A 10,617-nucleotide genomic window follows, 5' to 3' on the forward strand; every position below is an offset into this window, starting at 1 on the left:
GTCTTGAATTTCTTCAACTCAGGAGTAGGAGGTAGACTGACTTGCCACTGGGTCGGAAAGTTGGGCTGACTGGGCATGCGGATATAGAAATAATAGTCCTTCCAATGTTTATTGGAAGTGGGTAGTTTATTGAAGAAGACCAAACCGGGCCGAGCTTGGAACATAAAGGTGCCCGCTTGCTTAGGATAATAGAAATAAAAGAAGACCTCGGAGGGGAATGTTGTGAATCTTAAACAAAACGACAACGCCGCAGAGGAGACGGAAGGTGTTTGGTACTAAACTTCCGAGCGGCACGCCAAAAATTGCAGACGTCCGCTATAAAAGGATGTACGGGAACCGCATGCGGTAATTGGTCGCGAAGACACAAACCACTGCGGCGTGGCCGAGCGGGACCAGGCGAACCCGATATCCTCGGGATTTCGAAATTGTCAGCCAATATATCAAAATCCCGTTGTTCGAAACGGGATCGCATGGTAGTATACCATGGGCCTAGGGATTGTTCTTCGAGAGGAGAGGAACTGGCCATGATCCGGACAGGATAAATCAAAAAAGGAAGTTCTAAAGACGAAGGAATGGAATTTCAAAGACTCGAGCTAGGGGAAGAAATGCGGATTAGATACCGGAAAGGAAGGAGGAGAGATCTAAAACCTTACTGAGGGGAGATGAATCGAGGAAAGGCGCCGGAGAGCGTCAGAAGGCAGCAACAAGATCGCCGGAGCTCCACAGCGCAGAGAGCAACAGTAGAGGTAACGGAGGCGTGTGAAGGCGAGAAGGAAACGAAGAATTTATAGGGTGAGGGCCGGTCGGCCTCCACCGTGGGATCCAGGTCACGGGAATCAATGCATACATCTAGCCGTTTATTTCGAATTGCTTCGGTCACATCCAAATATAATGCAACTGCCTCCGTACTCTGATGGCATTGCTCCACGTGGCAGTCAATCATTCGGAGCATTTAATGAAGGTATGATCGACATTGATGTCGAAGATTGGCGCAGAACGCGAGGAGATCCGGCGAAAGCCATCATTGATTCATTCAAGGATATCTCTGCCGCTGGCCGGGCGGAGAGTATTAGCATGGAAGAGCCGTTCGGCTAGACTCACAGTCCAGTCAGTCGGACTATGCGCCTCCTTCGACTAGACTTGAAGGGAAGGCAAGTGATCCGGTAGTAAGAGTGGGCCCCCCCCTTTTTCTTGCAAAGTCAATGCCGAGTGGAAGTCACCGGAACAGCCGCCCACCCAGAGGAGAATGTGGTCCGACCGGACGGACGGCCGTAGACGGTCGGTCCGATTGGACTGCCGGCCGGCCGATGGAATCGAGTACTCGGAGAGGTCCGGCCGGCTCGCACTTATAGTTGGGAGGCACCCTGTCAAATCGGGGTTCCGACGCTCAGGTAAAAAGGTCATGGACCAAGCTGACCTTTTGACCGACCGCAGTCATAAAGCACCCCTGCTTGTTAGTCTCCACAAAGCACAAGTAAACCACTGCGGATGTCCGGTCGGATGTTTAGGTATCTGTCCGCTCGGACTACAAGTTTGGAGCAAAGGAAAAGGCCAGAGGATTTCTTTCTTTGACAACCTGTAGGTTTCACGTGTGTGCCATGCTCCAAATCTTGTGACAGGGGATTCTGCTGTCCCATCGAGGGCATGCTTTGACTGTAGCGATATGGGTCAGGTAAACTTTCTGACAGCCGCGTACCTAGGAAAGGACAGGTAAGCTTTCTGACAGCCGCATACCTAGGATAGGACAGAGGACACTTATGCACCTTGGTACGCGGGCCCAAACCTTTCACAGCTCTATATAAAGAACCTCAGGTTTCATCGATAGAGGATTCTGGGTACGTACTCTGAGACTTTGGGAGTCACCTTGTTCATCGTAATTTACCTGACTTGAGCGTCGGAGGGTCGTCGCCGGGAACCCCCTTCCCGGCCCGACTTCTGTGCAGGTTAGCCGGAGCATCGCGCCACCAGTCGGAGATCTACATCAGCGAGCCAGGGAGCGCCACGTGCCCAGCGTCTGTTGATTTCTGGTTCGAACAGGATCAGTTATTTTAGGTAATTAAATATTAGCTTTCTATAAAAGGTTTTGTCTAGTCGGTGGTGGTTGCTCCCATATCCAAGAAGGTCATGTGCCTCGCCACGTCAGTACTGGGAACCAATTATGGAAATTAATATTTAATGGAATTAATAACTTAAGGAGACTTGGGTCGAACGTGTAAAGTTCCGCAGGAGATCCAAGTCAAAACCTAAAAGAACAAATAGATTAAGTTTTGGATCAAACGTGTTAAGTTCCGCAGGCGATCCAAACTTTAATTTAAAAGAACACATGGTAGCTAGGAAAAGGTTCAGACCTTTGTACAAAATTTTTGTACAGTGGAACCTATAGGTTTTCCGAGTAGCAACCAACAATTGGTATCAGAGCTAGGGTTTTGCCTCTGTGTATTTGGTATTTAGTTTAATTATGCACATGTCATACATAATTTAGGCAGGTTAATAGTAGGATGTGCTAACTTTGTGGATGCAGGATCCAACTATTATGGCTTTTAGTTATTATGTGTGTGATTGGACCCTTGGACATGTCAAGGGCATTTATCTGTGTGTGCATGATTGTATTAAAATACAGTAGGAGCTGTATTTAGTTTTATTAGGATTTTATTTTTGATCTAGATACATGTACATTCCTTTTATGGAATATAGGATCAAAATGTAAAATTCTATTTATGTCGCGGATCTAATCTTGCGAAGCGTGGAACCTTCTAAGGACCAGAGGCGCAGCGGAACTAGGAGCAAGATGGATGCGACAGCTAGATCCGGTGGCAGTGGCCAAATATGGCAGCAGCTTGGGATGACAACACACGGAGGACAATTAGTGATAAAAGCCATAATAGTTAAAAATTAAATTTTCTATTTATTGCTTTTATATTATGCTGTGTGTGCATGTTAGTTTACAAGTTTTTGTAGGCTAGCATAGTTAAAATTCCTCATTTATAAATAACTAAGTGGGAGAGAGATTTTTAAATAAATCCCATGGTCTCCATTACTGGTTTGTAAGTGATGCAAACAAGCTTGCGCATTGGCTCTGAGTGCCTTCCTCCATAACGGATGAGCTTGTTTGTGGATCACTAGAACAGACTTCCATTTTTGGATGACTATAGGAAGTTAATTAAGAGCGTGTGATCTTCCCCAACGGAAGGGGCATAATCTTATTAATGAACTTAGTGTCAAGTAATGGTATACACTTAGACACATCTAATAGTATCCTCCCCATCGGAGTCACTGCTATTATTTGTGTGACCAAAAGACACCAACTATTAATTTTATTTGTCAAAAAGTTAGGTTGACAAGATAATAAAATTAATGGGATAAAACCCTCCTTTTACAAATGTTGAATTTGTATACGTCCACACTAACGTGGCATACAAAATTCACGGTGTTTTGAGGTGTTGGTTAATTTAAAATAGTATTGTTTGAGGAATCAATATTATTCTAAATTTAGAGTTCTGACCAAAAGTTATTTGTGATTCTTAGGATGTCTTTCAACCCACTGTCCATCATACTTCAACAGAATAGACTTACTGGACCAAACTACATAGATTGGAAAAGATACTTGGACATTGTTCTTACTGCTGAAAGCTATAAATTTGTACTGACTGAGCAATGCCCTGATGCACCTACTGGTGAATCTACCCAAGAGGAGATTGAATATCATAGGAAATGGGTAAAAGCAGATGAGATGGCGCGGTGTTACATTTTGGCTTCAATGTCAAATGTATTGCAACATCAGCATCAAGATTTACCAACAGCCTATGATATTATGAACAATCTCAAGGAACTCTTTGGTCATCAGGATAGGGCTTCTAGGCAAGAAGCTATGAGAAAGATAATGACAACCACCATGCAAGAGGGTACTCCTGTAAGCGATCATATCCTAAAGATGATGGCTTATCTGAACGAGATACAGATCCTTAGAGGAGAAATTGATGGGGAAACCCAGATCGATATGATCCTCCAAACGCTACCTAGAAGTTTTGAGCAGTTTTTGAACTATAATATGAATAAGAGGGTTTATTCATTAGCGGAACTATTGACAGATGCAGCAGAAGGATTATTTCGTCACAATGCTCAAATTCACTATCGAAAATGGTTCTACTTCTAAACCGAAAGGAAAGAAGAAGAAACAAGTTGGTTCAAGAAAGAAAGTGAATAAATCTCAGTGTACGGGATTTAAAGTTGGAATGAAGAAGCCAAAGGGCAAGTGCTTCATCTGCAAAGGACATTGGAAGGCGGACTGTCCTCGTAGGAACCAAAACAAAGGTATATCTCATACTCTAGTTGTTGAAACATGTTTAGCGGTGTTATCTACCAACACCTGGTGTGTACGGGAGCCACTGATCATGTCTGCAATTCCTTGCAGGGGTTCCAGAAACCCGACGACTATCTGAAGGAGAAATTACCGTCTACATGGGCAATGCTACTAAGGTGGCAGCTGTTGCAATGGGAGACGTCTACTTATCTTTTAGTAGAAATAGAAATTTGATTTTAAGAAATTGTCTTTATGTACCCAGTTTTAGAAAGAATTTAATTTCAGTTTCTAAACTGTTTTTAGATGGATATTCAGTTTCCTTTAGTAACGATGTAGTTATTAAAAGAAATAAAGTGATTATCTGTTCTCGTGCATTAGTTGGCAATTTGTATACTTTAAATCCAATTTCTTCCACAAAGCAAAACATGGAAATTTATAACTCATCTTCTAACTCTAATAAGAGAAAAGAACCTTCGAGATGAACCAAGCATATCTTTGGCATCTAAAGCTTGGTCATATTAACTTAAGTAGGATTCAGAGGCTTATAGCCGATGGACTTTGAGTTCATTTGAGTTGGAAAATTTTCCAACTTGTGAATCTTGCTTGGAAGGTAAAATGACCAAGAGGCCGTTCAAGGCCAAGGGTATAGAGCCAAAGAAGTGTTAGAATTAGTTCACTCTGATTTGTGTGGTCCTATGTCTGTGCAAGAGGAGGTTTTGAATATTTTGTCTCTTTCATAGACGATTATTCAAGATATGGATACATTTACCTAATGCGCCGCAAGTCCGAGTGCTTTGATAAGTTCAAAGAATACAAGGCTGATGTGGAGAAACGACTAGGTAAAAGTATCAAGACACTACGGTCAGATCGTGGTGGCGAATACCTCTTAGGAGAGTTTAGGAATTACTTATCAGAGGCCGGGATTCAATCCCAATTGTCTGCACCTGGAACACCCCAACAGAATGGTGTAGCAGAACGAAGGAATAGGACTCTTATGGAGATGGTTAGATCAATGATGAGTTATTCAGAATTACCAAATTCGTTTTGGGGATATGCTCTGGAAACAGCAGTATACGTTCTGAACTTAGTACCTTCTAAATCAGTTTCTTCTACTCCCATAGAATTGTGGAATGGGCGAAAGCCCAGTCTAAGACATATTCGGATTTGGGGTAGTCCAGCACATGTGCTGAAACCAGATGCTGATAAGTTAGAATCCCGTACAGAAGTTTGCGTGTTTGTAGGATATCCCAAAGGAACGAAAGGTGGTTTATTTTATAGTCCTAAAGACCAGAAGGTCATTGTTAGCACCAATGCCCAGTTTTTAGAAGAAGACTATATAATGGATCACAAGCCCAGTAGCAAAGTTGTTTTAGAAGAACTTAGAGAGGACATGTCTACTTCAGTACCAACAGTACAAGATGAAGTACCACAAGAGACTGCAACACGTGTCACACATGATACACAACCACAGACATTGCCTCGTCGTAGTGGGAGGGTTGTAAGGCAGCCTGAAAGATTCATGTTTCTGGGAGAGTCTTCGGACTTGATCCCGGGTAAACATGAACCTGATCCATGAACATATGACGAAGCTCTCCAAGATATAGATGCAGCATCTTGGCAAAAGGCAATGAATTCTGAAATAGAGTCTATGTACTCTAATAAAGTCTGGGAGCTTGTAGAACCACCTGATGGTGTAAAAGCCGTTGGATGCAAGTGGATCTATAAAAGGAAAAGAGGGACAGACGGGAAGGTAGAGACCTTCAAAGCTAGGCTTGTTGCGAAAGGGTACACTCAGAAAGAGGGAATCGATTATGAGGAGACTTTTTCACCGGTAGTCATGCTTAAGTCTATTCGGATACTCTTATCCATTGCTGCTCATATGGATTATGAGATTTGGCAAATGGATGTCAAGAGAGCTTTCCTTAATGGAAGTCTTGAAGAGAACATTCATATGAAGCAACCAGAAGGGTTCATTGAAAAAGGCAAAGAGCATCTAGTGTGCAAGCTAATTCGGTCCATTTATGGACTGAAGCAAGCTTCAAGGTCTTGGAACATCCGGTTTAATGAAGTAATCCAGTCGTATGGATTTATTCAGTGTCCGGATGAGTCTTGTGTATACAAGAAGTGTAACGGAAACGTGGTGGTATTTCTTGTACTATACGTAGATGATATTTTGTTAATTGGCAACAATGTCAAGGTATTATCAGACGTAAGGGTATGATTGTCCAAACAATTTGATATGAAGGACTTAGGAGAGTGTGCACACATTCTTGGGATCAAAGTGATAAGGGATCTCAAGAAAAGAATGTTGTGTCTGTCCCAAGCTTCATATATAGATACAATCCTTGCTCGTTTTAGTATGCAGGATTCCAAGAAAGGTTTCTTACCTTTTAGGCATGGAATAGCTCTATCTAAAGAGATGTCTCCGAAGACAACAAAGGAGATAGAAGACATGAAAGCAGTTCCTTATGCTTCGGCTGTAGGAAGCCTTATGTATGTAATGCTATGTACGAGACCTGATATTTGTTTTGCCGTGGGCATGGTCAGCAGATATCAGAGTAACCCTGGACAAGGACATTGGACTGCAGTAAAGCATATATTAAAGTACATGAGAAGGACTAGAGATTATATGCTAATTTATCAAGCAGACGATTTGATCCCTGTGGGTTACACGGATTCAGATTTCCAATCAGATAGGGACAATAGTAAGTCTACATCAGGCTATGTGTTTACTTTAGGAGGTGGAGCCATTTCATGGAGGAGTGTTAAGCAGAAATGCGTATCGGACTCAACCATGGAAGCTGAGTATGTAGCAGCCTCTGAGGCAGCTAAAGAAGCAGTATGGCTCAGGAACTTTCTAATGGACTTAGATGTGATTCCTGGTTTGCCCAAAATTATCACAATTTATTGTGATAATAGCGGTGCAGTTGCAAACTCGAAGGAACCACGAGCTCATAAGGCAAGTAAACATATAGAGCGCAAGTACCACCTGATACGAGATATCGTGAAGCGAGGAGAAGTTGTCATCGCCAAGATTGCATCAGCAGATAACCTGGCAGATTCTTTCACTAAGGCCCTTCCGGCGAAAGCTTTCGGTCGGCATGTGGAGGGAATGGGAATCAGATGTATGGTAGAAGATATGGCAACTTAGTCATTAGTATAAGTGGGAGATTGTTGGAGTGTATACTGAAAGCCTAAGCTTTTGTAAACATTTGTCTTGAATAAAGAATCACATTTGGTCAAATTATCTACATTTGTTTGTAGTTGTTCAATTAATTTATATTGTAGATAACATAGCATGTGGTGTCATATGCAGAAGATAATGTTATCAGTACCTTATAAATTATAAATAGTAGCTCACGACCAAAATGGAAAGGAACAAACCATTAGAAGGTCGTAGTGTAATTAGGTATCAGTTTATCTTGACTGTATAATTACGCTAGTACACTTAGAGTGTATTGAGTAGGACCATTTGAGGTCGTTTCTTTTATACTGATTTTATAAAGAAACAAAGACCTCGGTTATTATGGAAGTGTGTGCTCTTAATCCTAATATAATAACAAGCACATATATTTGATATTTATTTCTTTAATTTATCAATGGGTGAGATTTAGTTCGATGAATCAATAAGCCCGATAAGTTGGGAAATGGTATCACTTATAGTGTGTGTTGTTGATTATAGAAGGAAACTGTGTCCTAAAAATACTAGGTTGATAATGTCCCCAAGAGGAGCTCATAAGGATTGTCATGTTAAACCCTGCAGGTGGACTTAGTCCGACATGACGATAAGGTTGAGTGATACTACTCTTGGACTAAGATATTAATTAAATGAGTTGTTAGTAACTCACTTAATTAGTGGACATTCGATATCTTAAACACAGGGAGACTAACACACTTATAATAAGAAGGAGCCCAAAAATGTAATTTGGGATTGGTGCGGTAGTTCAATGATAGTTCTCTAGTGGAATGAATTATCATTGATAAAAATAAGTTGTGTGTTCGGGGCGAACACGGGATGCTTAATTTTATCGGGAGACCAAAACCAATTCCTCCTCTCGGTCCCTATCGTAGCCTCTTATTTATAGAGTTTTATACCCACCTATACCCACCTTCTATACCCACTCAATAGGGGCCGGCCAAGCTAGCTTGGGAACAAGCTAGGGCCGGCCTAGGTATAAGATTGGGTGGCCGACCCTAGCTTGAACCCAAGCTAGTAGGGCCGGCCAAAATAAATTAAAAAGAATTTTAATTTTAATTTTTATTATGTGGAAGAAATAATTTATTAAAGAGAATTTAAATTAAATTATCTCTCTTGTAAAATTTACAAAAGATTAAAGAAAGAGATTAGATATCTTTCCTTATTTGTAGATTGGTGAGATATTTTATTTTCTTTTTAAAAATTATTCACATGTTGTAAAATTAAAATTATAGAAATTTCTTTTATTAACCATGTAGAGATTTTTAAAGAGAAATTTTAATTTTAAAATTTCTGGAAATAAATTAGGAAGTTTTAATTGTTGATTGAAACTTGTCCAATTTGTTCTCCAATGATGTGGCCGGCCAATGTAGATTTAATTGGGAAATTTTATTTTTCTCAATTAAATCATGTCAAGGAAATTGAGGAAATTTTATTGTAATTAAATTTCCTAATTTGCCTAGGCCAAGGAATATAAAGAAGGGGTGAGGGTGCCTTCATGACAACACATCTATTATTTCTCTCCCTCTTTTGTTCCTTGGTGTGGCCGACCATCCTCTCCCTCTCTTCCTCTTGTGGTGGCCGAACCTCTCTCTCTCCCTTGGAGCTCTTGTGGTGGCCGGATACTACTTGGAGAAGAAGAAGAAGAAGGAGAGAAAGCTAACATCTCTTGGAGCTTGGTTAGTATTTTGGTTTTTCTCCTTGGTGAAGTTTTCCTTTGTGGCCGAACCTTGCTTGGAGGAGAAGAAGGTGGTTGGTGTTTTCTCATCTCGGTAGATCGTTGCCCACACAACGTCCGAGGTTAGAAGAGGAATACGGTAGAAGATCAAGAGGTTTTTCTACAAGGTATAATTAGTAATTTTTATTTCCGCATCATGCTAGTTATTTATGGAAATAATACCAAATACAAGAGGCTTACGTTCTAGAATTTCGAATATGTTTTTCGATGTTGTGTTCTTTTGTTTTTCTTTTCCTTGTGATTTGATTGTTCTCTTTGGTTAACCTAAAGTTATTTTAGGAAATTAAATATTAGCTTTCTATAAAAGGTTTTGTCTAGTCGGTGGTGGTTGCTCCCATATCCAAGAAGGCCATGTGCCTCGCCACGTCAGTACTGGGAACCAATTATGGAAATTAATATTTAATGGAATTAATAACTTAAGGAGACTTGGGTCGAACGTGTAAAGTTCCGCAGGAGATCCAAGTCAAAACCTAAAAGAACAAATAGATTAAGTTTTGGATCAAACGTGTTAAGTTCCGCAGGCGATCCAAAATTTAATTTAAAAGAACACATGGTAGCTAGGAAAAGGTTCAGACCTTTGTACAAAATTTTTGTACAGTGGAACCTATAGGTTTTCCGAGTAGCAACCAACATAACTAAGCTGTAAGGCTGATCGTCACATTATGCTATGCTAACTAATCCATGACCATCATTAAGTCTAATTGCGGAAGCTGTACTAATAAAATTTTTTGCTAAACTATTATCATTTCTTGGTTCTACATGTGCTAAGGGGTGTAATCTAAGCTATTCATGTCATTATTACCTCCCCTTACGGTCAAGGAACTTAACTAAGGGTTTCTAGCTAATATCAGGCCTCCCAATCGATCTACGGATCGATTGGAATGGTCGAATCGATCCGGAGATCGATTCAGAGGGCTACTGTATCCGGGACGTGGGTTGGATCGATCCAGTGATCGATCCAGCACGCTACTGTGCTCGGGGCAATATTCTGGATCGATCGGCTGATCGATCCAGTGATCGATCCCAGAGCCTTCTGTTCGCGACAGAACTTGCTGGATCGATCAGCTGATCGATCTAGAGGCCTACTGTTCGCGAGTCCAATTGCCCAGTCGATCCTTCGATCAATTGGAAACTCTCGAATCGATCAGCTGATCGATTCGAGTTTCTGATTTTGTGCCAAAGGCCTGATTTCAGCACTTATTCGTGCCAAAGTTACTTATAACTATTCTAAACCAAATACAAAACATTCTAACATCATAAAATAGTGTTCTAACATGATAGAATGCATGATTAACTAGTTCATAACATTTAACTTACTAAGGTGCAAAATAACCAAAACGCTAAAAAGTTCTAATGCTTAAACCAGCTTGCTGAGATTCCCTA

The sequence above is a fragment of the Zingiber officinale genome, chromosome 6A, assembly GCF_018446385.1.
Source record: "Zingiber officinale cultivar Zhangliang chromosome 6A, Zo_v1.1, whole genome shotgun sequence".
Classification (NCBI taxonomy): Eukaryota; Viridiplantae; Streptophyta; class Magnoliopsida; order Zingiberales; family Zingiberaceae; genus Zingiber; species Zingiber officinale.